A 26,988-nucleotide genomic window follows, 5' to 3' on the forward strand; every position below is an offset into this window, starting at 1 on the left:
CTCCCTCTCCCTCTTCATCACTATCGGCTGCCACTATCGCGCGCCAACGAGGTAAATATGGGGTCACGTTCTGCTATAGCGTTAAGAAAGTGGCCGTGTAATCGGGATGGGAATCGCGCCACGCCGAGCCACTTGTCGAGGCAATATGGACGGGCGAAGGAGGCCGGCCTGACTCGCCTGACTCTAAGAAAAAGGCCTCCGCCCCCTCACTACTCCCTCTCGCCCGACGGCCATGCTCTCGCCGCCAACACCGCTCTCCCAAACCTAAATTCGAACAATTTCACGGAATCTTGGGTTTGCGAACTAGTTGTATCAGGGACTTTTCCTTTTTCGAATCTCTGTAAGGAATGTTTTTGCACTTTCTCGATAAATCGCACCGCACAGCCTCTTTCATTCGTGCACCTAATTGCGGTGCATGTGGGTTCCCTCCGCCAACCCCGGCCGCAGCCCACAAGGCAGCCCACAAGGCAGCTCACAAGGCAGTACACAAGGCAGCCTAAAGGCCAGCCTGAGTCCAATCTAAGCCCATCCTACAGGCCAGCCTCATAGGCTCAACAAGCCCTTTGGCCTCGCCTTTGGCTCTTCTACTGGCGGCGTCCCTTCTCTCAGGTGGACCCCGCGGATTGACTGCTGTATAGACTGGACTGGACTGGACTTTACCTCTCTCTCGTTCTGTCTCTCTCCTGCTTCCCCTCTCTCTCTCTTTCTCTCGTTAACGAGTCGCCCCATGTGCAAAAGGTACCACGCCAATGGCCGGCCATCGCCAAGCACCGCCCTCAAGCGCCCCGCGGGCAGCCTGCCCGGGTACGCCGCCACGCCACGCCACTACCCGCCATAACCCTATCATTCTCTCACTCACTCTTTTCCCCCTCCTCTCTTTCTCCACCTCCCTTTCTCTGCCCCACCTTTCCCCCTTCCTCCTGTTTTTCCTCCCTTCACTCCCTTTATTTCTCTCGCTCTCGGAACCTCCGATCCGGCGGGGCGCGCGGCATCGCCTTGGCTGCGCTCATATTATGCACGTAATGCCGATATATTATTCAGGAGATTAAGAAAACCGACAGTAATTAATAACGTCAAATTACGGTCATTTGCAATGTCGCGTCGCGCGCGCTATGGCGAATGCCGGCACACTGCACTTACATCTTGCAATGGACTTAGTGCGATGAAAGGGCGATAGGGATGCTGTCTACCCAGTACGGGTTTTGATCCGAAAATTCTACCCACTTTAAATATTTTTAGTATTTTAACATTAGTATTTCTGCACCTCATGACTGCACCCGTCAGTTGGGTGCTACTCGATGCGCCCGCTTTCTCAGTGAGATGCTGGTTTGCGGCAGCTTGCGGATTCGCTGGAAAAAATGTAGGCCGTAGTGCATTCTGAAGGTGCTAAATTTTCGTGCCTTTATAAAGGCACGAAAGTGTCCAAATTCACTAAAATTTAGCGTCATTTGCGTGGAACCTTTTTTGGGTGCATTAGCACCCCAAGCTTAGCAGATTGGTGTTGATTGCTACATTCCTACCTTTGTTTTTCTAGTGTGTGGGTTTGCTTCTATCGTCTGTTATGGTGCCTCAGGGCTCCAGCTCTAATAGCAACTAAATAATGTTGTACTAATTTTCATTAAAACAGGTAATGCAATTCTTCAGTAGTCTCAATACAAATCTCCATTTTCCCATGTACACATACACATGTTTCTGGGTTGCGATTGCGGGCCATGCAGTGACTTTTTAATCAGTGCTAATCAGCCAGCCCTTCAAACACGATGTTGAGGTTCCATTATCGACAGGAGCCCCTTCTCTCTTTCGTCTTTCGTCTCGCGCCTAGTCCACTAAGAGTCCGAGCAGCTAATCTAACTAATCCGTACCCGGCCTAACTAACGACAGGGAGTGTTCTAGATCAAGCTTGTCGCTGCGGCGGAAGCCATACTGTACACGCCCCGCGCGGTGCTCGCGCTGTGCCCTACAGCCGACTGATTCCGAAGAGCGCTCTCCTACACCTCTCGTATAGCTCCGTCCTTGTCGCACTCATAGGGCAGCCCCCCTTGAGCGCTCTTCGGAATCAGTCTGCAGGTAAGGGCAGGGTGCCCGCCTGGGTGCCCGCCGGGGCGCTCGCTTGGCCGGACACACACATACACACACACACTGCCCTGCTGGACAGGACTTGCGTCTTGTCACAGATTTGTCCTCGCTAACTAAGGACCGTGTCTCCTCCTCCCCTGGCCTGCCTTGCCGTGCCCGGCTCTCGGTCGTGGCTCTCTCGCTACTGATACATTGACGTCGATACACTTGGAGAGCAGACGCCCTCCCTGCCAGCGCGCCGCAGCCACCACGTTCTGTTTCACCCCCCCCCCCCTCCCCAGGACACCCCAACCCCCTTCCCCTTGAGGTGGGCAAAATTACGGCCCGTGCTGTTTGTGTATCTGTTCTACTACAAACGGATATATCACGTGATCGGTCCCTTCGATTGACCGCGAGCGAGTGTGTGTGTGAGCGCACGCGTCTTTGTGCGTGCGTGCGTGTGTGTTATTTTCAGTCACTCAGACGCGACACGACGTGGGTCGCGCGTCCCGTAAAGAGACCGAGTTCATTTTATCGCCCGTTCATGAACCCCCCAGTCGTATCCTGTGTACCGGCGGGTACCGGCGGCAAGGGAGCAGCGGTAGCAGCGACTCTGCGGTAAATATAATGCGGCGAAAAGAGTGCAATTCCACCTGCCCGGCCTGGTTAATAAAGATGTTGAAGGTCTTAAAAGTGTGTTATCGCCGCTGTGAATCAAAACTCTATAAAAACTCTATAAAGGTGACGTTTTAACGAGGGCCATCGCCGTGGGCACTTTATATGCACCTCCTCAACTTTTGCTGCACGCTGATCTAATTGCAATTAAGAGCACTCGTAAAGTCACGGCCCGAGTGTGGCGTGGACCAGCGGAACACTGCCGTAACACTACTTCATAGTCGAGCTTCCCTTTGCATTTTATGTGCCAAAACACTTCATCACGCAGTTAAAGCAAGAAAGAACCCCGCCCGTATAATGTAAATTTTGCCGAAAGGCAAAGACGAATGCAGGTCAGGAAGCAGGTCTGTCAGTGCGCAAGGGGTCCAAAACATGGGAGGGAGGGGGGCCAAAAGCCTAAAGTGTATGGCCCGTTGGCACGGCAGAGGTATTAAGAGGGCTTATCTATGCGGCCTGCTCGCCCTCGTCGGGCGGGGAAAGGCGTGGAAAAAAAAATTATTTCGCTAAAACGGAGACCCGGCAGGACACGTGCGGCCGCGTGGGTGTGTGCGTGACGGGACGTTTACGAATATTCCCTCCGATGGTTGATATTATTTTTGGCAGGGCCGCCGTTCAATTTGTAAAGCTGATGATCAGCGGCGCTTTACAAAGTGGTCGCAGCGCTTGATCTCCCGATAGTGGGGCGGCTCGCTTGTCGGAACATCCCGCAGCGGCAGCAGTGGCTGGCCCGAACCAACAGCCCTGCTGGCGGCGGGCATGGCGCCGGGCCGGCAGCAAGGCGGGGCGTGGCGCGGTTGGTGGGGACGTTGGAAGACCCGCGGTGACGCACCTGCAAGGGAGGGCGCGACAATGCCCAGCAGACGCAGCAGGGGTAACCCTTCCTTGTACTGGCCACTTATAGTTATGCTTATCATGGGAGCTTACTAGGTGTACCACACAAACGTGCCGTAAAACAATCGTGGTAAAATTTTTGCTTCAACTGATGACTTTTTTACCTGGTCGGTGTCCAGCTGGTTTGTGAACGGTCCGTCTTGCGCAAAAGTCGCTCCCCAATTATTATTGTCGTCTTCACCCGTCCCCGTTTGGGGGACCTCCGGGGAACCTCCGACTGCTGCGACAAAAGGCGCCCAGGTAGACCCTAGACAATGGCTAGGGCGGGCCGGGGACAGGGAGGGTCGCGGGGGCCGCTGCCGCCCACCGCCCACTCGTAAAGTGCACGCTTTATCCACCCTTTCGACAGGTGAGACGGCGGCGCGGCCGAGGCGGGGCGGCGGCGCCTGCAGGGGGTTGTGCTGCTGACGCCGCCGGCCGCCGCCGCCCTCGCCGAGGCCCTCTCTCACGGGGTGCGGACCTGGCGGGAGGCTGGCTGCTGCTTTTATGTTTCTGGGAAAGACGGCGGCGGCGGCGGCCGACGCGGGGGTGTCTCTTTGCGACAGCAGGTGCGATGGGCGTGACCACGCAATAAGCCCACGATACTTGAACAGGTGGGTCGGTGGGTTACACTCCTGTACAAACAGGAGTCGGGCGAGTTGTAAATGGCGATATTTTACAATAAAAAGGAAACATTTATTTCTGCCCATTTATCTGCTGCGAGGTCTTTTATAGGGCACGGGTAACTGGTAACGTCTCTCGACGTCGGGACTGAAGACGCTAGAGCCACTGTCCACACACGCCGCATCCACAGCGCGTAGGTGCACAGCAGGCTCAGGCTGTCAGTACCACATCCCATCCTGCTCCCGATCTTCGCAAAAAAGGGCAGAAAAACTCCTCCTCCTCCTCCTCCTCCTCCTCCTCCTTGCTCTTAATCCTCACCGACGTGGTTGCGCCTTATTTTTTTTAATGAGCGTGCTGCCCGTTGCAGAGCAGCATGAGCCATTTTAGATTAGTCGACTAATTTACATGACTCGTATAAATATCGCCGCGCTGCCCCTCCCTTTACTTTTACGAGGGGTAGAGGGGGCGGAGGTGTCCCCCGTGTCCCCCTCCTCAACCCATAAAGGAGATGCGACGCGACGTCTGCTGCTGCAATTTTCTTACTTTACGAAAAGAATATTTTTCTCTTCGATTTTATTCGTCCTAGTTGTAAATATGAAGCTTTTTGTCTGTGGTTGCCATGCAGCGAGGCGGCAGGGGGCGTGCCCGCTCCCGCTCATGCAGTGACATAGCACAGTGCACAATTATTAGCAGACGCGATGTAATAAAGATCGACTCGCGGATCCAATTGGCCCCCGCGGCGCTTTACTTCATGCCGCCCCCCTACATTCGCTCACTTACTCCTTCTCTTGCCGAAACGACGTCAAAAACCATATTAAAAATTCTACACGGGGGGCATTTAACGTAACGTCCGGGTAGCGGACACCTCGCAATCGCCTTTGCATATCGCGCGGCTGTCGTGTCTGTGAGCATTTCCCTCCTCGAGGCGACGCGTCGGCACACATGGACCTTACCGCAGGGAACTTACCACATCGAACCGAGCGACCGGCCGACGCGCCGCGTGGCGATGCGGGGCGGGGCGGGCGTGGCGGGGCGCGAGGCGGCGAGCGGGCCAGACAGATCAGATACAAGCCCTAACACCTCCCAGCAACACTTGTCACAGCCCTCCCTCTCTCTCCCCCTCATTCGCGCCCCCCGCTTCTCTCCCCCTCCTATTCCAGGTTTGTGTGCAGTCTTGAGAACATCTTCATCCGGCTTTGGTCCCGAGAGGAATGTCTTGCCGGCCGCCGGGGAGATATTTCTGTCACCTCGCCGCCGCCGCGCGCACCGGCATTCTGTACGTATCGGGGATGCCGCCGGTCGCCGCCCACAGGGGTGCGTGACGGAGCGCGGGCGTCCTACGGGGGCCGGCCGCGGGGACAGAAATCATGACGACGTGAACCGGCTGGCGACGGGCTGCTCCGTGCTGGCGGGGTGCTATGGCCGGTGCCGGGGGTCAGTGCGGGGCACCCCACGCCCTCGGGGCAGCATGCCGCGGAGCCTCGTGTTCCCACGAGAGAAGGTCGGGGGCGGCGGGGCGGCGGGGGCACCGCCAGGGCACCGCCAGCAGACTTGTGTGGGAAATGCCAAACCCTTCCCCGCCCCCCGCCCGCCTTCGCCGCGCGGCGGTTGTTGCGAGTGCAGCCCTTTTAACGCCTGCCTCTCGCAGCTCATGCATGGCCGCCGCAAACGACGTGACGCCAAATCACTTGGCTATTGGCCGGAGAGAGGCGGGGCCCCGGTGGGGCCGTAGCGTTACCGCCCCGAGGCCAGCACGGTCCGGAGGGGGGAATGATAATGGTGCTGTACCCGTGCACGTATCCGCCTCACCTCGGCTCGGCACGGCCAGAGAGGTGTTCCCGAGAGAGAGAACGAGCAGCAAGCAAACTAAGCGGAGGCCGTTTACCGGCTTCCACCGGCAGGCGCCATCTGTGTGCCGAACGAGCCAACTACGAGCTGAGGGGCTCATTGAAGCTGCAGGGCCGTTGGGTCGATAAGGAGTTCGGCAGCAACCTAAATTTTTGCATTTTCTTTCGGTTTTATATTTTATCATACATTAACTTAAGTTCTCACTTTTTTCGAGAGTGTGTAGTTATATTGCGCTTTTTCTGTCTGTGTGTTTGTTGGGGTAAAAAGTGGGGGGAGGGTCCCATGTGCAAAATAATTATTTGCTGTCGAATTTTGTTTTTCTTCTTTGAGGTCTGCTAATCATTTTGGATGCAATCAGTAGTTAAGCAAGTGTGCATCATGTGCACACGTTATGTGTGTTTTTTTTCAATTAGCACACTTCATAGTGCTTAAACATAAAGCACAACTACATACTAGTGTGCATGCACACAAACTTTGCAAATTTTAAACGTTTGGAAAGTGTCCAATTCTGCACAGTTGGTTACACTCTGGTCTTAGTAATAGTACAAAGGAAACTTAGCGGGTGTCAGAAGTTGCACACTAGGTGGTGTGCAGTTGCCTAGACGTGTTCAAAATCTGCCCTGTTCTCTGTTCTTGATGTTGAGTTAAGATTTAACACTAGGAAGTGTGCAAAGTTTGCACATTTCAAAAGCACACCAATTGGTGTGCAACTTTCTGAATTTGTGTTACCAGTTTAGTGACGCATTTCGCCACACTTACCCATCTCCTTTTTTGCACATATTTTGCTCCACATTATTTATCCGATTTGGCTTGAATTTTAACTACGTGGTCTATGTTTCAGTGGTGGTATCAAGCTACGCTCTGACGGCATGACGAACTAAACGATTTTTTTATTTGTTCCCTCTTTCATATCATTACATTTTTTTTTTAAATGGACAAGTCTGGAAATCTAGTTTTGATTGTCACCATTTAAGTTCTGATCGTAGTTCGATAAAGCATCCAAACCTATTGGCAGATCAGTAAACCCTATCGCACGCGCGAACTCTACTGGTAAAGACCGCAACGAAACGAAAAGAAAATAATATATGTATAAAACTACATAAAATATACTCCACTTAGCCGCACGCAACTTTTCGCCCGATGTAACCTAACCTCGCACAAGCTCACTACCGGTGCGTGTGTGACGCCGCGGCCGCCATTGTCGCAGCCGTCGTGTACACAATCATATCTGCGCGCGGGGTCACTGCTGCTGCCGAGGCGCGCTGCGCTGGACCAGCAGGTACGGCACGGCCACCGCACCATTGCCTATGCGCCTTGTTGCGCGAGATGGCGGCGGATTGATACAAGGCAGTGCACGGTCCAACTAAGGTATGGTGCATGGCATACCATCGTCATAGCATTAGTCGCTGTCTCGCTCCCACTCATTACGAAGCGCTATGCGCAGCGCGGCGGGGACAGAAGTTTTGCTTCCGATAACAGCCAGCACGGGGTGGGGCCCCGATGGGGACCGACCGGGCCTCTGGGCCGGGCCGGCAGTGCGCTGATTGGCCCGCGATACATTACGAAGAGGAGGGGAGCGAGAAAGAGAGGGGCCCACACAAAAAAAGAACAACAACAATCAAAACAGATTTTTATTCAAGTAACATGTACCGGTGCGCTCGTGGAATGCGCGTAAGATAGGCGGAGGGGTGAATTTCGGAAAAAAATAAATAAAACACAAAAAAAGAACAACAACAGAGGACTGAAAATAGTCGCAAAACATGACAGTGGGCATGCAAACGAAGCGATAAGCTAAACATAAAGAGAAACGAATTAAATAATAAGAGGAGGTAGGGAGCTGCTTGCAGCGGCGATGCAGAGGAGATATGGGGGGGAGAGAAAGGGAAGAGGCGCGGTTGGCAACGCTGTTTTTGTCGCCATATTGTGAACCAGTCGTGCCAACCCGAGCGCCTTATACGGCGCCTGCATTTCTGCCAACATAATGCATGGACAGTTCAGCCGGCCGCCTGCTACAGATAAAAGGTAGTTAAGCGGCGTATGCAGTGGCGCATCTGCGTGGCTCCTGCACAGCCAACTCTCAGGAAGAAAAAGGACTGCATCAAAATCTTACACTTTCCACTAATTGCAGGGTGCTAGAGCGTTAGTGCGTCAATGTGCAGGGGACGCTTGTTAGCTAAATAGTGACCTCGCGGGACATTTAGACTTTCATCAAACGATTGCTATTGTGTGTATATGTTCAAGTAAATCTAATGTGGTCCCCAGGCTATTTTCACTGTTATTCTGGTACTCTCGCTGGAGTCCCTCAAGTGATACAAGAAAGGGATTTATGTATGTCGATTTCAATCGATGATATTGTTGTGGTGGTTCGCCTTATTTTTCTCCCGTTCGTTCCGTATGATATTTTTTTTCACCAGCCCGGTATGGTTTGACGCGGTTTGACGGAACAGTGTCAGCGACACTCGTTGCGCCAAAGTGAGCCCAACCCGCCCGAGAGGAGGATAAAAACTGACCGCCCGCCGCGCGGCGAGAGAAAGGGATGCGTCAAGGGATCCGTTCCGCCGGCGCCTGCCGACACAGTGCACGACACAAAGGAAATGGTGCCGATCGTTAGGTAATCAGGCAAATGGCGCCATCGATTTGTCGACTTGTTTCTTACGCATTATGTGGCGGGGGCGGGGCGGGCGTATCTCAGGCCGGTATCACTGTGTCACGTGCAAACAGTCATGGCTGTGCCGCGCTGTCCCGCTTCGTTGCGCCGGCACGCATGCCACCCTCATTTTCGAAAAGGGACTCGACATGTTGAGCGGCGGGTCGCGTGCGCGAGGCTTTCGTACGGAATCAATCGTCACCGCCAGAGGAAATAAATGACACGGCCCGCGACGAGGCCCAAAGAACAGAGTGCCATCATTGACGCGGAAAATTGTACAGTGCGTTTTATCGTTGTGCACATATAGGAAACGGTATACACAGTACAGTATGGAGAAGAAGAACATGAAGACAAAACACAATCGATCTGACTGTACAAACTGGCGCGAGATTACGAATTACCAACACTGTATCACAACGCAAGAAGACACTTTTTGTGTACGGGCTCGAAACACTAGGTCGGCGGCTTACGTCTTCTTTCCATATTGCCTTATAGCCATAGCGCATAGCACCGTGTGGTGTGGGTATGCAACCCATACGCACGCTTGCATGCGGCACAGTGAACGCAGCTTAGTACCCTGTACATTTATCTTTATATACTTTGGAAATGGAAAGAAAAATCGCATTAAATCAATAGGAAATGCTGAACATCAACGATAGTGATAATTGGTGTAGACCAATGGGATTCTAAGAAAATCAATGTGAATCACCGACAATTAATGGGATTTCGCTGAAAATGAATGAGGAATGAATGGAAATCAAGATTGTTTTCGCCCTCGCTTGTGTCCCTATAGGATGATGATAAGGCCTGTGGGGACCCCATAAAATAATGACGGGCTCCCCGGTTGCACCAGGTGCACGCGTCCTACACATCGCGGCCACCTCCTCGGTGGTCTCGTTGATTGTCTGTTGGCCTTTTTTTTTCTCGCTCCTCCTCCTCCTCCTGCTCCACCTTCCCCTGCCTGACGCCGGCGCGGCGCGGCACGGCGCGTTGATCACGCGCTCGGACTTGCCAACGCGACGACACCTACATGCATTAAACATGGCGCGGCCGGCGCTTTTATTACAACCGCGTGTTTTCACTCTTTGCGTTGGCACTGCTGCTGCAGAGGCCGCGAGGAGGAGCCATCAATCATAATTTGCGGGGAGGAGGCTGCTGCTGCTGCTGGCTGCACGTCTCCTGTCCCGCTCGCTCCAGAGGGACAGAGAGGACACGCACCTCTACTTGGGCCCCTCGGCGCGCACCGGGCGGTGAGCAGAGGAAAAAGCTGTTTCTCAAATTATAAGTACGAAGTACGTCATATCGGGAATGTTAACAGCGAGCCGGCCCTCTATATATAGTGATCGGGGCGGCAGCTGCGGCTATGCTACCTACTCCATTTTTTTTCTCCTTCTCGTCGATACCTCCCGCGCGTCGCCGTCTGATGTCATGACGTTTATGACATGGGAAGCTCTAGTGCTCTAGCGTGTTGGCCGCCGTGTGTGCTCTTATACCTTTGTTGCAAGACGTTTTTCGTCTTCTTTTTTTTTTTCTAGTGTGGGGGTCGCTTGGCGCGCGCGAAATGCAGCGCACCGCAGCCATAGCAGCATTGGTATGCGCGCCGGGCGTGTCGGTGCCGCGTCCCCGCGCTGACACCTTCTGCGCGCCTTTATTATTCAATCACCCTCATGCAAAAACTTTCCATCGATCTGATCGGCCCCCTTTTTGGCTGAACTTTTTCTCAGATGCTAGGCACCAGGGTGAACTATACGACAGAGGCTGATGATGTGGGTGGCTGTCACTGAGCTATAGTCCGTCGTTTGCCAACCGCCCACACGCTGCAGGTGCATTGGGACGGTCAGTCAGGCGACGAGGCGCCTAGAGTGGCGTTGGCGTGGAAAAGGTGTACATCGTCGGTACTTTTGTTATTGATTGTCAGCGCGCCTGTCTGCTTGCGTGGCACGCTGTGGTGGCGGCGTGCGGCGCGGCGGGGAGGCTATCGCCAGGCTGGTCACATCGCGGCGCTCGCACAAACAGCGCACACAAAGGCGCCGCTGCCGTCCCCCCTTCCACACCCGCGCCACAGTGACACTCGCACACGATTTCCCTTTTCAATACCTTTCCCCCAACATTTTCCTGTCGCGGATGGTAATGATGATGATGATGATGGAGTTGGTTCATCCTCTGGCCGACGCTGACTCAGGCGCCATTTCCATATCCTTATGGCGACGCCCATTGTGTCACTTAAAAGGCGCCGGCCGCTTCCACTTCCGGAATTGGCCCCTCCTTCCTTCCGCCTCAGTCTCCTCTTCCTTTCCTTCCCTTCCTTTATTTTTCTTTTTCTTTTCTGCGCGTATATGACTTCTCGTCGATAAGCCTATTTGTTTTTGTTTTGTTAAAGTCAAAGGCTGAAGACCCACCCCTCTCTCTCTCTCTCTCTCTCTCTCTCTCTCTCTCTGGAATGGGTTGGGAATAACAATAATGTCGGATGCGTTCACGGCGCGAAGCGCACACTCCTTGGCGCCTTCGGGTCTGGCCGGTGCGCCTGCTGCCCCCTCCAGATCCAGCGAGCTCGTGCAGCCAGGCCTTTTAGGCTGAAATTAATACTTTATCGATTCGTTGAGTAAGAGAGAGGCGCATCACGCTGTTGAGAAGTATGCGAGGATTTATTTAAGGCATACCTACTCCCTACTCCTATAGGTATCCACGTAAAGTTTTTGCATACGTATGTATAGATTTGAGCTTGCTGTATTATGCACGAATTTATACTTTATTTTGCACAAATTTGTTCAAAATTATGCACAACTTTGTACACACATCTTTCAGTCCAATCATTTGCGCATAATTCTGCATCCGCAGATCTGTCAATAATTATGCACATAGAAAAATGAACATGAACATTTAATGTGCATGTTCACTTACAAAAGACTGTTGTCTTTGCGGAAAAGCGTCTCGATGAGAGATGCTGGGTCTCGTCGTGTGCTGGACCTCTGCGCGGCTGCCGTGGCGTGCTCTCCCTCTCGCCCAGCAAATTTACATGTCTTGCCAGATGGAATGCACTGATCAGTGCTCGATCCTAGAAGAACCCTACCGTGTTCAGCTGCACGCTGACCCCGCGATGTCTGGAGGAGGTTCTGTACAGAAGCCATCGTTGTTCCTTATATTTTACAGTGTCGTAGCCTACCACTTATGTCTTCTGGATTTGTTTTTTTGTCAACGTCTACATGGGGCTCTTCTATTTTGTTTTTTCGCCGAACTATCTAGGCGCACAAAATGCAACATAGTTGCACCAGGCACCACCTTGTGGACTGTCCTTTCATCCCATGTGCGTCAGTTCCACTGGCCACCGCTTTCCTAGAAACCAAAAGGAGAACTTCACAGGTCCTTAATTCGATTCGAGGGTGGCAAACCATAAAAAGTCCAAAGTCCATATATCAGACTATGACGGAGGCTAACGACTCATTCACAACTTTTATTAGGGTCCACACTGTGCCTATAGGCACTACACAAATAAAAAAACACATCACCTACCTGCCCTTAAATTTCATATTTCAGTGAGCTTCCTTTATCTACAAGTCAGGAACCACAAAAAGTTTATTTTACCTAATTATTAAGTTATTTTGTTTTTCTATTTAAAAAAGCGGGCCAGCTTTTTTGTTTGCATGAGAACGTCCTAGCTCGTCGTTTGTCCTCTGGCGTCTTGTGAGCCGTGCCTCCAGTCAATAGTCCTCTACAAGGCATGAATCAAAAGACGGGGACAGATCATGGCCTCCCCGAAGACATCTCTGTTGGGCGCTACCAACCACCCCCACCCACGGTCTGCGCCCACACTACCACCACACCTATCCATTAGTTTGACAAGGGAACCCAAACGCGGACCCCCTCCTGTCCCCGGCACTATATTAAACGTTAAAAATTGCACACACCGGACATTTTGACATCAGGGTCTTGTCCACCCCAGACTACCTATCGTCTCTGAATTTTATTTCCCTTCGACCCGATTCCAGGCACGGAACCTAGCTGCTTTTATCGCCAGGAGGCAAAAGTGATAAACTCAACGAGGCACGAAATCGGTGGGGATACCGAACTGCTGGACCGAAACGGATCTGTTGACCTTACCTGGACGAATTAATGCTTTGGGTACGAGTACACATGTTTGAGTAATCCGCGATAAACAAACCCATTTAATTGTTAAACTATGATTGATCTGAGATTGATCAGTTTTTTGTTTGCTCATGTCTTCGAACAACATAAAAGAATGTGTCAGAGGGTGCTCTTGCCCTCTCGCTAAACACGGCCTACCTCATTTCTGGCAGTGTAGGGAACACAAAAGGAATTGTTGGATGTGGTACACAAGAAGAATGGACTTGACGCAACGTAGGAAGGTAAGGGGAGTCAGGTGAGGGCGAGGTCGGGCCGGACCCCGTTGGGGGCCCCATTGGGGACCCGGGCGGGCCCGGGTCCCAGCCGGGGACCCTGCATGGGCAAGGGGACACTATTCATGGCAGGGGGACACAATATTTATGACAATTTGTCTGTCATTGCTGGCGCCAAAGCGGCGGGGCTCCGTCTACGGCCCAAATTGGGCCGAAGTTGGTGAGGCTCGTGGGGGAAGAGAGAGCCAAATAAGTAGGGACTCATATTATTTTTCTGCATTTCAGGTTTAACGACGCTGGTCGTTGTGCAGGAGCAGGCGCTTGTGCCAAGACGGCAGCAATCTGCCGCTGTGTGGAGGCCAACCACGCCACGCGCGTCTTTTAATTCTCCAGGTGAGTTAAATGAGGGGCCTCTTTCACGTATCGAGCTTCCCCGGCTTTCCCTGAAAACACACGCCCCGACCCCCCAGCAGGCTCGCCACCTCAATCCGACCCTAATCCATCAATATGGCAGTGCGACGGCTACACTGCGAGACCTAATGCCTTCTTTTCTTTTGCTTTCTTTTGCACTCTGGATCCGCCGGCTGCCCTGCCTTTTATCGCGTAATACGACGATGGGTTGAATCGCGCGTTTTTGTGACACTTTGCTCGGGGTAAACGCCTGCTACTGCAACAGTTGTCGCAGGGGGTGAGGGCCCCGAACAAGGCAGTCATATTGAAGCAGATTGTGAGCAGGTGAAGGTGTGTGTGTGTGTGTGTGTGAGTGTGCGTGTGCGTGCGTGAGGGCGCACGACGAGGAATGTTGAGACAATGAAGGACATGAATCAATGACATGATGTCATGTGTCCCCATGGCATCGCCGCGGGAGGCAGACGTACGACCGACCATAAAGACGGTGTCCACGGCGTGTCCGGGCGTGGCCCACGGGGTGGCGCGGGGACCCTTCGGGATCGTTCGGGATGCAGGGATAGAAGAACCTCGGGGGGGTTGGCGCACGGCGCAACCAGGTGTGCGTTGTCTTAGCAGGACATGCATTGCCATCGGACAACCCTTGGAAATTTTTATCGTGTGTGGTTACTAATGATATATTAGACAACAACTGGGCTTGTGCTTGCATGCTCGCCCACTCTTCTAATTCAACTGTACAGCCAGATCCTAGTTGAATTGCCACATCAAATCAAAGTCTTCCAGTGAAAACTGCAAAAATAGAAAAAACTAACGTTTCTAGTTTTACCTTTTAGTTTTGCGCTTTCACGTGTAAGACTTTAGTTGTTCAGTTTAAAACCGTCATTTTCTTACACATTTTTGATTTAAAGAGCACAACTTGTGACGCTGGCGCTCACGCAACAAGTTTCACGCCACTCCGTTCGCGGAAGGGTCGCGGCCTTCGTATCACCTTTTGGGGGCGGGTCGGCGATCGGTGGCGCGAGGAGGGAGCCCCGTGCATAAAAAAAGGGGAGGCTATCCGAGACCAAACGCGTTGTAGGTGGCGGACGCCTCCCGCGGCGGCGGTGTCCTGCCGCGTCCCCATGTCACAGGCAGGCCTATGGGCCTTTGTCTCCTGCTATGAGATGGATGCTGAATACCTTTCGTTCCGCCCCGCCCCACTCCGCCCCTACCTACCTGACTGCGTGCCTCGCTTGGTGGCGCCACACGTGGCCCGCTGGACCAAATCAATTTGAACATCGAAGATATCGGCTCAAAGTTTCTGTAAAAAGTCCTCTATCCGAGCTCTGCAAAGTCTTTGCTGTCACTTTTTCGGATAGGTGCACTGAAAGACCTTTGTTTTGTTTTTTACATAATAACAAACTGATCTCTTAGCAACTCATTTACCAGAACTGAACATTTCTACAGCTTTACATTTAGCTTTGGGTACGTGCTTTGGGTTTTTAAGGAAGTCACACAATTCTATTCATACGTTTGACGATTGAAACAGTTCCTCAGTCTGAGCAGCAAGTCATCCGCGCGTTCAAGTTCCCATACAATAAAATAGCCGTTGTCAGTTATTTTGTTAAAATCTCAATTGTATGCACGAGTCTTTCTTCCACTTTGTGGAGTTACAATGTCTTCTCTAATTAATGATTTGTTAGTCATATTCTAAATTTGCTATCGGTTTCAATTCATGACAGATTATTTTTGCGCGGCAGAGGATTCCGACTTGATTCATGGTGTCTCAATAATTTTTAACTGTACCATGTCAAAATCGTACTTTACAACATTTCTCATGGAAAATATTTCTTTTAAACCTAAAAACACTTTTTATCTGAAACGAAAAGTCTGTGGAGAACTTGCGATAAAAACACAAATTTGTTGATCGTTTCCCACAAATATCCTGGCCAAGCGTTTGGTACATACACCTCGGCATACACTGGGTGCATGACGGCTGCTCAGGTAATCCACGTGGCTACACCAACCCTAAACGGTGACAATGAGACTGAAACCCTCCTCCCAATAAGGTACCCGTTTTTACTGCGGACGTATAAATGACCTGGCGAGCTTTTTTTTTTTCAATAAAAAGAAGCGCGCAACGCACCGCCAAAAGGAGAGGCCGCTGCTTCATTTCGAGATATCGCTGACCGCGGCCCGTATCATATCAGCCGGCATATTACTGCAGCAGGTCGGACTGTCCGCTCATCGGTCCGTCCGGCTGTCCGGGTCCAGCCGCGAGGCCGGCCGCGCCAGCCGCGCCAGCCGCGCCAGCCGCGCAGGCAGGGGTAGGCTAAATCAGGAGCTTTATGACGGACCGCGGGTTTAAATCACGAATGAGCGGGACTCGGGGCGGACTTCAAAGCGGACGACACGGCGGCGCGCGAACCTGCGCCGCGCCACGCCGCTCGCATGACGTTTTCACGCACTCTTTTTATGAAGCAGTAAGGTGATGGAAATACAGCGCGCTGCTGCTGCGGCGGAAGACTTTGTTGGGCCGATAGGGACCTATGTTGCGGCTGATGGCGGATCGCGGGCTGTTTTTGAACGGCAGCAACTGTTTTGACGTCACGGTTTCCTCTAAGTTTCGCCTTTCTTTTGACAGTTTTTATTGTTACGACTTATTTATATATTTTGTACCTGTAGAGGGAGCCCTCTTTGCCGCCAAGCCTGACGCCGCGGGCCCCGCGATAGTCGCGGGCGGGGAGTGAAGGCGTTGCCGGGCGCACGCGGCGCGAGCCAGCGGGGCGGGGCGGGGCGGTGTGGCCAGCACGGGCTTCCGAAAACGGCCGCGCCCTATCTTTAACACATCTCCGAACAATGTATACTTTTGTTCTTCCGGAACATAATCACGGGCCGTTCAGGTGAGAGGGTTGGGGTCCTCGCCCGCCCGGACTGTACGGCCAGCAGCGCGGCCACAGGCGGCCACCACAGGCCCCGGCGCGGCAGGCCGGCCGGCGCGGACGAGATTGGGGAAATTGATACGGTATCGAGAACTGTCTCGGCTCTCCCCGGCGGCCGCGTGACGTGGCGCAGCGTGGCGCGTTGCCCGCACGGCCTATCCGTTGCCTATCGTGAGGCAGCTGCTGCAGCGCACGGCACATGTACGCCCTAATGACCGCGCCGCTCAAGCTCTTGTTAGGGCGTGTAGTTATGCATAGGTGTCCCGATATTTTATGACCCAGAGGAGACTGACGCGGGGGACCTCTGTCCTGTGGTCCCTCCGCACCCCTTTGTCTCTGTCCACACTGTGGGGTGCTGGTCGTAGATGACGTCAGGTCTAGACCTCTAGACCTCTAGAGCTCTATTTTTCGCGGGATACATATGTGGCCGAAAGTGAACACTGGTACAACAAGTGTTTAACATTGCACGTCAATTGGTGTTTAAGGTGAAGTGTGCATTTTTTAGACACTTTGTGGTGTCCTACTAGGTTATACGTCAATTGGTGTTTAAACTTTCGGTACTTCCGAAAAGTCTCGCAACTGCACACCACATGCTTCCTATTGATAGCATCGAACTGTATGTGCCGAAGTGTGCAAAGTTTAAACGTTTACAAAACGTCTAAAATTTGCATACCACGCAAGTGTGCAAAATCATAACTTGCTCACGTTGGTGTGCAAATTTTGCACACTTGTTTCACCAGTGTAAGGTCAAGCAAATAAGCGTAGTGTTTGATCATTATTCAGTTTCTATTCAGTAACACAGACAGACGTCGAACCTATTGTGCATACTATTGAAGTGTGGGACTGGAAATTTGAAAATCGATAAGTGTTGAACTTTATTGTTAAATACTTCTTAGTGTTAGTGTTCAAATACATTCAGTCATTCAGTCAAACGCCGAAACGTGTCGCAATGCGAAGGTATAGGAGGATGCTGTGTCATCAGAAATTTTGCAAACTGTTTGATGCACATCAAACTGTTTGATGCACAGGTCAAGCGAAGGTATAGGAGGATGATGTGCTTTAGACACTTGTGATCACATTCTGAGTTTCGATTACCATCCAGTGTCCTGACTTCTAAACACTAACACTGTAAACTGGTTGGTGTCTAATGACGCCAATATATTAGCGTTATAAGGCGCCAAGATTTGGCGTCATGAGATGCCATGATTCGGCGTCCTATGGTAAATGACGCCAAAATTCGGGCGTCTCTTGACGCCAAAATTTTTCGTCTTCCCAAAACAACGACAATACTTTGGCATCAAAAGACGCCAAAATTTGGCGCTCATCAGAGGACGCCAATATTTTGGCACGACGCCAACCAATTTTCAGTGAACCGAAATAAGTGATTTGCGCCACCGTGTGTCCAGCTCGGTCCCCACGTGGCTGCCGGTTCGATACGTTGCCCTGTTAACTTTGAGTGTTTTAACGCCCCTTTTTCTACTTCGCCTCCGTCGTGATGAGGGTTTTGTGTGTCTCGCTCTTGTTCTGTCCCTGTCCCCTATCGTTCGTACCCCTCTGCCTCTCACTCCCACCAAACGAGATGAGAGAGGAAAAGAAAAGAAATGCCCGGTTAATGAGGAACCGTGTCTCTGGTGGACTGTGTCTCGGTTGACAAAGTGCATGGGTGCTTCCCCCCCCCTTTCATTCCAGATCGCCCCTCTCTTGTCTCCTCCCTCATCCTCCTTCGTATTTTGTCGATGTCCCTGGTACTTCCCTGACCAATGACAACATGAATTTATACATGAGGCTTTAGTGCCAGCTACTCATTCCCATGCAGATCCCTAATAGGTCCCCCTTGTTGCGCTCCTTGCTGCATTTTGCTACTTTATACTTAATGACGAACGCGTTGCGCGCGCTTCACACGTTAATTGCGCAAAAGACTGCGCGGAGCAGCAAATCTGATTACGGTGAGGACACGACCTGCTGGCAGAAATAATAGTGGCAAAATACGATGAATAATGACGGCGGCAGCAGCGTTATCACGAAAATATCACACAGCCTCGGGCCCAATCGGGGGCGCCTATGTGTACTTTAGCAAAAATGTAAATATTTTGCATTACTTGAGGCAAACGTTTTCCATTTAAAAATTGCCCTGCAAGAAATGTCAAATTATAAAAGCGGAGGCAAGCGAGGGTCACAAAAGTCTTGCATTTAGGTGGCAAGGTCAAAACCATAGAGAAATTCGATTTCTTGTATTAAACATGTTTTGTAAAATGACAGGATAAGGAAACCTTACCCCGATTCAAGGAATTTTCATTGATTTCATGGCATATTTTTCCATAAGTGAAGAATTTCTTTTATTGAGGTAAAATTTCCCTTATCCTCAATTTATGCGTCACATTCCTTGCTCTAAGGAAACAGTTTTCTGGGTTTATTGCAATTGCATTTGGATTAATCCCATAGAGGTCATCAAAATCCTGTGAAATTATATTTAAACCCCATTTAACCCAATTGAAATTTTTTGAAATCAAATTGATATCCAATTGAAAGTCAAAAAGTTGAATATGGACAATATTTTCTGAAGTTCTATGTTCCGCTTGATTAATAGTGACTGAAACGTTCACATCTGTAGATAGGCAACCTAATGCAAAAAGTAGAATGTGGAGATAATGTTAAAAACATGCTGAAAAAGTTCAGACTAACATCGTTTAGACATCGTTTGAACATTAATTTCTCCGTTATTTCAGACCCGAACAACTTGTTGCCTCCTGCTACTCTAATAAGTAATAAAAAGTGTGTTACTGGCGTGTCCATGCAAGTGCTCAGTACTAGGAAAACACACCTTTTAGTGATTGACAGGTTATTTTAATGCTGGAAAGGGTCTTTTAGCGAAGTTAACATTTAAGGGGGTTCAACTGCAGTCTTTCAGCTTATAATGCTTTCAAAGCGTTCAAATTCACTGTTGGACACTTTTATTTTCTATAATTTTCAGTCCAGTTTAACCGTGTGCACTATGGCGTTGAACACTGCCATGAACAGCCTAGTTTCGCACTTTCGTTATCAGTGAAAAGAATAAAATTGGACGCTGCGGTAACTTTGCGACAGTGTAGGGCTGCAGGTGTGTTTTTGCACTAGGGGCACAGCGCAGCGCCACTCTGTGGCGTGGCGGGGCGTGGCGGGACAGCCGTGCGAGGCCCCGCCTCCCAGCCGCAGAGCTCCACTCACCGCGTGGCTACGGGCCGCGCTGCCCCCCTCTGCCCCCCGCGGGGCCCGCTTGGGTCCCTCGGGGCCCCCCACTCTGCCCCCTCCACTTGGCGAAGGGAAGGAGTGAGAGCGAGCGAGAGCGACGGCAAATTGCGCGCGAAGAAGCGAGAGGGAAGCTCCTGCAGCAGCTGCATCGAGTTGTGTCCTTTTACAAACGCAAAAGCAGAGCGGTCATTGAGCGATCGATCATCTGTGTGTGTGTGTGTGTTTGCGTGTGTGTATGTTTCGATGACTTTTCGTTTTTCCCGACATTGTTTCGCGTTCGCGTGCGTGTTTGCAGCCCGATATGCAGAGCGGAGAGCAGTCTGCCTACGGGCTCTTGCTCCTGCTGCTGCCACCTCGCCGCGCACGAGTCGCTTCTTTCTGCCTATCGGAACGTCCTATCTGAACTCGCGAGAAAAAAATACAACCAAGGGTTGAGGGGGCCAATAAAATTTGTAGCACGTGTTCAAAATGGAGCTGCTGCTCGCCTAGACTTTTTTGGCCCGAGGCCACAGGTCGTATCCACGCTGGAGCCCAAAGGCCCCTCCCACCGTTTGGCCTCAACGGCCACAATTATGAAAATATGTGAATTATGAATCGGCCTGGTTGGGTCTGGCTCCGTGGAAGGGGAATGGCCCGGGGGCGAGACACAGGGGGAAGAAGAAAGGGGGGGGGGAATATGGAGACCAGCACCAGGGTGAACCACCACTGCGGTGGACGGGTAGATCTGGCTGCTCGAGGACTGCTGTTTATGAAAATATGAAATGCGAGGGATTAAGATCCTCTGTAACCACGTAGCATTTACTTTGCAATTACAAAGTAATGCTTTGAAATTTCAGAGCGATGCTTTGCTGCATGTAAAGGCATTGCTGGCATTGCTTTGCAATTGCAATATAATTTACTTTTACAACTACAAAGCGATGCTTTGCTTTGCCATTTCAAAGTGGTACTTTGCTTTGCAATTACAAAGTGGAGCTTTGCAATTTCAAAGCGCTGCTTTGCTGCATGTAAAAGCATTGCTGGCATTACTTCACACTTTCAAAGCATCACTTTGTGATTGAAAAAGTAAATGTTTCGTAGTTATAAAGGACGCATAAATCATTCGCAGTTCTGTAAAGTAGTATTACTTCGCAGGAATTTAACAGTGTGACCTAACCTACGCATTCACGTACGAAAGTGAGCCTAATTATGAATCGATTCAGACAGAAATATGTTAAATTTTGTGCATTAACTATATAGTCATACCAGGTGTCTGACTCACGCCGCGCACCTTCTTAGTTGTACTCTACCGCATGCAAAGGTGCGGATGGGTTTGCCTATTCTTGCTGCCCACGACTCCTTATGTCCTCGTGTGAATATAGACAACTCGCACGCCCGCGTGCGCGCGCCACAGTACAGCTAAAAAAGTGCGCGGGTCAGCCACCTGGTACATTTTACTAATGCACAAAATTATACGAAAATTTACAAATTTGTGTCTCCATTCGTGCATTAATCCGAACGTTTAAATCACTGCAAACGACTTGTACGAAAAAGTACTTCCCCAGTTAGGGCGCAAACATTGTATGCAAACACCGAAAACAATTACGAACGCACCTGATGCACCACATTTTAGTGGAAGGAAGTGTGACAATACGCACTACGCCATCCCTTCGCATCTCACTGTGAACTGGCCGGCATCTTTTAACGCTAAAATATTTGCGTTCTCTGATGAACGCCAAATGCTGGCTTCCAACGACTACAAACGCCAAACAAGAAAACGCTAGATGTAGGCGTCCAAAGACGACAATATTCGGCGTTCTGAGAAGAACGCCAACATTTGTCGTGATGGGACGCCAAACCACATTGCTTAATTTGCTACGGTTACAGCTACATTTGCTACAGCTACAGTCATCGTAACGGCCTTGCAGGTGCTCTTAGCTCTCCTGTACTGGAACTGCTGTGCTCGACGCAAAGACCAGAAGCAACGGCTGGCAGTAATGAATAGGCGTTATGCCTTCCCTCTCACCTTGCCCGGGGACTCCACTCCAACCCTTCACCCCCCTTCGCTGCTCACCGCTCGCTCGCTCTCTCTCTTTTCCTCTTCCCCCTATGTGGCATTCCCTCTGCGTCTTTCTCTCTGTTAGTCCGCAGCCCCCCCAGGCGAAAAATGTCCCTGTGACAGGCGTGCCATTAGCAGTGATAAAACATGCAACTGAAATGCAAAGGCAGCAAAAGACCACTAATTTCACGTCTGGGACGGGGAAAAAATAACGTAGTGCTGCGCGCAACCGAGTATGTAGACGAACATTATGTATATATATGAATGACGACTGTTATTTATATTTACGGGTAAAGCCGCCGCCGCATTTCGTAAAAAGTTCATCTGTGCGCCGTGCGCCGTGTTTTTGAAGCGTTCTGCCCCCGGCGGTTGTCTCAATGCGCGGGAGCGCACCTGGTCCCAATTTATTGATTCGAGGTTTATATGTGGAGGGGCTTCTGTGGGAGTCTAATGACATTACACTGGGTCGCGTCACATGCATAACGTGCAGAGCAGAGTTGCAGAGTCTTTAGTCGTGAAAGTCACTTTGACAATGTGTAAATTGTGGGTGGTTCAAATTTCACACGCGTGAAGTAAGTGTAATGACTATGCGGTCCGCTCCGCTTGGCTTCGTCTGAAACGAACCTGACAGACGACTGCATCCCCTCAGGGCTGGCAGGCTGACAGCTTGCCCCTTCTACTGCTCCATTCCCGTTCGTGTGCACTCCGAAAACACGCGGACGGTTACAGGCCATTTCCTCGACGCGGTTTGAGACTTCGCGCCCTGCGCGCCCACGCCAAGGACGACGTGCTGGCCCTGCTGTTCAACCGAGGGGCGGGGCGCAGGACGATTTCCACCCCTTAGCCCACGCAGTGCCTCGCTGCCCGTCACGCACGGATCTCTCTCTCTCTCTCTCTCTCTCTCTCTCTCTCTCTCTCTCTGTGCCGGCAATGCAGCAGTAACGCAGGCCCCAGTGCCCCCGCCTCCCCCCTCTTCTCCCCTCCCAAGCAGCGCGAGGCCGTTTATAGTTATCTCGCAGCTCATCGATGGCCATATGCGCGGCGCAAGGCGTGTTATACGCTCACATGACTCTGTGCACCTTACGTGCTTACATACGATGCCCCCTCCCCCTCTACAGCTGGACTTTCTTTCCTTATATTCCTTTTATCGCTTTCTCTCCCTTAGCACTTTGAATATGTGTGCGGAGATGCGCGCGCGAAAAGAGCAGGGTTGTTTCACTTGAGTCATTCGGCTTCATATTTTTGATTTTGCTTCAATTACCCGCACGCACAGCTGAAGCAAACCCGGGAAACTGCTGATAAAGCAAAAGGCATTTAACGTTTTTTTTTTATTTTTTTAAATGGAAGGACGATTTGTGTGTAAATGTCATCAGACCAGTTATTACGTCATTACATCGCGCGCGTGTCTATCGGCTCGTCTCTGCTGTGTGTGTATGTGCGTGTCCCTCCCCCTTTTTTTGGCGCGTTTTTACCCGGTGCCATGTCCATTATCCGTCTCTTATCTGCGCACGGCTGATCGGACACTACAGTCACGTGACAAGACGATAAAAGCACGGCCACGCGAGCTCCGATGTGTTTTTAACAGGGTCCGTCAAAGCGCGAGCGCTGTGGTTGCATCGAAATGCCTTTCTTTTGGGGATTGTATAGTTACAAATATCCATCCGTGGTGTACCCCTTTCTTCCTATCAATCTGCACCGGGAGCACAATGGGTGCTGCGAATGGTACCGACCAGGTACCGACCAGGTACCGACCGGGTAGGCATCTGAAAGGTATCGGGTGTCACAGTGCCATCGGCAGATAGCGTGCGCGGCCGCGGCCCGGCCGACAGAAGCTGTATCAGGTAGCGGGGGTAGGGGGCACTTAAACTGCTTTTGCTCTTTTAGCCATTAATGACGGTAGTCGTTATTTAGTTCGTAAGAAAAGGCTGTAATCGAGCGAGCCTTTTCGGCTGCGTGGTGCGTGGTCCTCACCTGACAGCGTTACATAACGTGACAATCGTAGCCTATCGGAGCTTTCACTGCTGCGGCCACGTGTAAAGCGCGTGTAATTCAAACGGCGGCAGTAGAGTGAACAAATGTCGTGTAGAAGAACCGCAGCCGAGAGCGGCGGGCCGGGCTGGGGGCGTAGGTGTAAAACACGTGTGGTAAATCTATTATTTCCCGGTCACTGCCGCGGCCCTCGCTCCGGCCCGGTCGCGCCCGTCCGTCACTGCCACACTGCGGCCGCGAGCAGCAGCGTGGCAGCAGCGCTCCTCGCGGCCGTGTCCCCCATCAATACCCGTCCCCCTGATCAGCACCCGTGTGCGTCTGGCGCCGACGACAGGCCCGACCCCGGCCAAAGCGCCACTCGAACAAGTTTTCTTCGCCGCCCTGTTGTTCCCACGCATCTTAACAAAGTATGTAGAAGAGGCCGCCCCTAACCAGAGGAAAATGATTGTTCAAATTGAACCAGGAGTCTTTACATTTTTCGCTAAATCGTACGTTTGTGAAACTGTTGCTGTTGTTTTGGACTTGAATTGCCCTCTATAAAGTGTACTTCTGGTAGTAGTTTTATGAAATTAAATACAAACAACTAGCCAGATTCACTGCGCATCAACAAAAAGTTCATTTTATTAGTTTTTGATCAATAGTGTTAGTTAATTAAGTAACATTACTTTGTTGCATGTTCGTATAGTGGGTACTTTGTTCCGTTTTCCGCTCGCAATGACAAATGCATTGCCTTTGTCGTCGTGCGAGTGCGATAGAGCCGGGCGCAGTAGCAATTAATGTATCGGGTAACGACAGTGCGAACGGCATTGTCTACGTGTACTCCTCCTCGCGGGGCACGACTCACGGTCGCACACACGCACGCACTCGCGCAGCCACGCACTGGGTGTCGGGTTACCCGCATAGGCCGCGGTGGTCGCGCTGATAGATAGCTGCGTCCGTGTCATCACGGAGGCTGCGGTCCAGCGCGCCTGATCTCTCACGGCTACCTAGCAGCATCCGTATGTGGGCACTGTGGAAAATCAAGGTGGTTTTTCATCCGTACAACTAATGTTAGACGCTTGTAAATTCTAAAGTATTGTTGGAGAGGGAAAAGAATCAATCAGCTGCTACTGCGCGTCTAAGAAACGACCAATAATCCGACCCCTTATAACGCCATAAATTACTATTTTCACTTATGCCCTCATTTTGTCCTCGTAGGGAGACTAATGTGACGTGTAAATGAGACGGCTGCTGCGCACAGCTCGTCTCCATCAATCCAATCCTCTTCCTCACCCGTTCCTCTCAGCCCCCCTCATGCACACACAGCCTCCAGCAATTAGTCCATCTCATCCACCGCGCCGTTTAGCAGCTATAGGCCTTCTCGGCAGCGCGGCGCTTCTCCTCTCTCCCCCTCTCTCTCTCTCTCACTGTAGCCCCAGGCGACAGGGGGAGTGAGTGATCCGTCATTCAAATTTTACCTTTTTGGTTTAAGGACGTGACGAGTTTCATGGCCTAGACGAGTGGGCACGGGTCAAGCTTGACGCGATTTGCACGAATAGGCCAAGTTATTCAACTCACCTTTGCGGGGTGTGAAACATGACGTCGTTGGGAGAATTTTTGTGACCCGGCGAAATTCTTTCGGTGGAGAGAACCTGTAGGTGAACCGGGAAGTGAGCAAGCCTTGAACGATACTTTGTTGCAAACATCACATTTGCATTGACGCAGTTTACCGACCATTTTCTCTTTTTATACATTTCAATAAAAAACATAAAAGTAAATGAAAGCAACACAGACTTTTACTTTTTACTGGATACATCGAACAGGTGCTTAGCCCCGAGTCATATCAAAGGAAACTCCATAATTGTATCACCTTCCTGATCTTTTTGTGCGACCGCCCCTTATCGATGCTCCGCTCAGCCGACTCACACTGATAGTCACCTCAGTATCTGCATATCTAAATAATACACACTGGCACCACCAAACTCGGACACGTGGTCATCCCCGGGGCAGAGACCGTGCTTGTTACAGCTGGTGTCACGGCAGGTGCCCTCTTCGCCCTGAGGGCTGTGGCTGTGGCCAGGTCAGACCCATACTACTCGATCAGATCTAGAACTCACGGCACATACGCAAGTAGTCTAACAAAATAACTTTGTTTCAAGCACTTTTTTGTAATAAATAATGTGAGAATACTCGCTCGTGTTGATTTGCCGCGCCATTTGAAACGAGGCGAATCAGATTACTCCGCTTTGCCACCGGGTGGGTACTTCTTTCTTCCAGTCAGGGCTTTGCGTGAACGGTATGGGTCGGCCGTTGTGGGTTGGTCGCGCCAGGACCGGCCGCCGGTACCCTCGTACCGAGAATCACCCACCGCCACACCCACCTCCACAACATAACGTCCCCCTTGCCCCGAAGTTGTTGTTTTCGTTTTATTACATACTGATTTTACAAACGCCTATTTTATTTCATTTTTATTACTATTATTATATTGAACGGCTAATGATAACGTTTAAGGCGGTTGAGAGGCTTTAGTCGTCTGCCGCCCCGCCGGGAGCTGTGGGATGGCCTGTTGACAAAGGAAGGTGCATGTTTTCGGGCATACGGTACACCCGTGGCACCTCACCTCACCGATGGCCGGTCCGATAACGCATTTCTCTGTTTTGCCTTCGATAACCGTGTTTTAATCCATGTGGGTGAGAAAAACAATGGCGTAGGGCTTCCGGCGCCTAACAGGAAAAATACCAATTACCTTTTTGGAAGAATCGTTCACAATAAGACACAAATTCAGTGGTTTCAACCTTTTTTGTTGTGCTTTCAAATTCTGAGAAAGTAGCCAAATGAGCATTAAAACGCGCACAATGTCAGGTGGATGTTGTTGCGAGCCGCATGCAAGTCACGAAGAGCCAGGGGCTTTATGGCGAGCTAAGCGCGCCGGCTCATGGCGCGCTGTGCGCAGCGCGGTGGGGGCTGCCCTCAATAAAAGATAAGGCTCGCGCCATCACTCTCTCGTGAGCGCGCTTTTACAGCCTTTCTTTTACAAACGAGACGAGAATGATGTCTCAGTGTGTGTCGATGAGCCACTCACGACCGGCTCAATGGGCCCCCTTTGGCAGTGTGAATGGCAGAGTTGTCACCCGGGCAGTCATTACTCTGTTTTCTTGTAACTGTCATTTTAAGCCCGCCTTTTGCTTTACGAAAGCTTACGGGCGCATGCAACCGATCTGGTGTCTGCATCTGTCTGGCGTCCGGCATGTGCTGCTTCAACTTCAAAATGATGAGCTAGAGAGGCTTGAAATTTAGTTTCAAGCTTACTTAGTGGCCGTGCCCGAAGTAGTTCGCTTACGGCACATCCAAGTT

General features: G+C 51.2%; 1 protein-coding gene across 1 annotated transcript in view; it reads left to right on the plus strand.

The window, feature by feature from the left end:
- LOC113215413 (gastrula zinc finger protein XlCGF57.1-like) overlaps positions 1-26,988 on the plus strand; it is a gene marked incomplete in the record, with an annotated part of 80,992 nt that overhangs the window by 29,638 nt on the left and 24,366 nt on the right. The window contains 1 exon segment of the mRNA XM_052269436.1: positions 13,360-13,467.

Source organism: Frankliniella occidentalis, unplaced genomic scaffold (genome assembly GCF_000697945.3).
Source record: "Frankliniella occidentalis isolate FOCC.00 unplaced genomic scaffold, Focc_3.1 Scaffold92, whole genome shotgun sequence".
Lineage (NCBI taxonomy): Eukaryota > Metazoa > Arthropoda > Insecta > Thysanoptera > Thripidae > Frankliniella > Frankliniella occidentalis.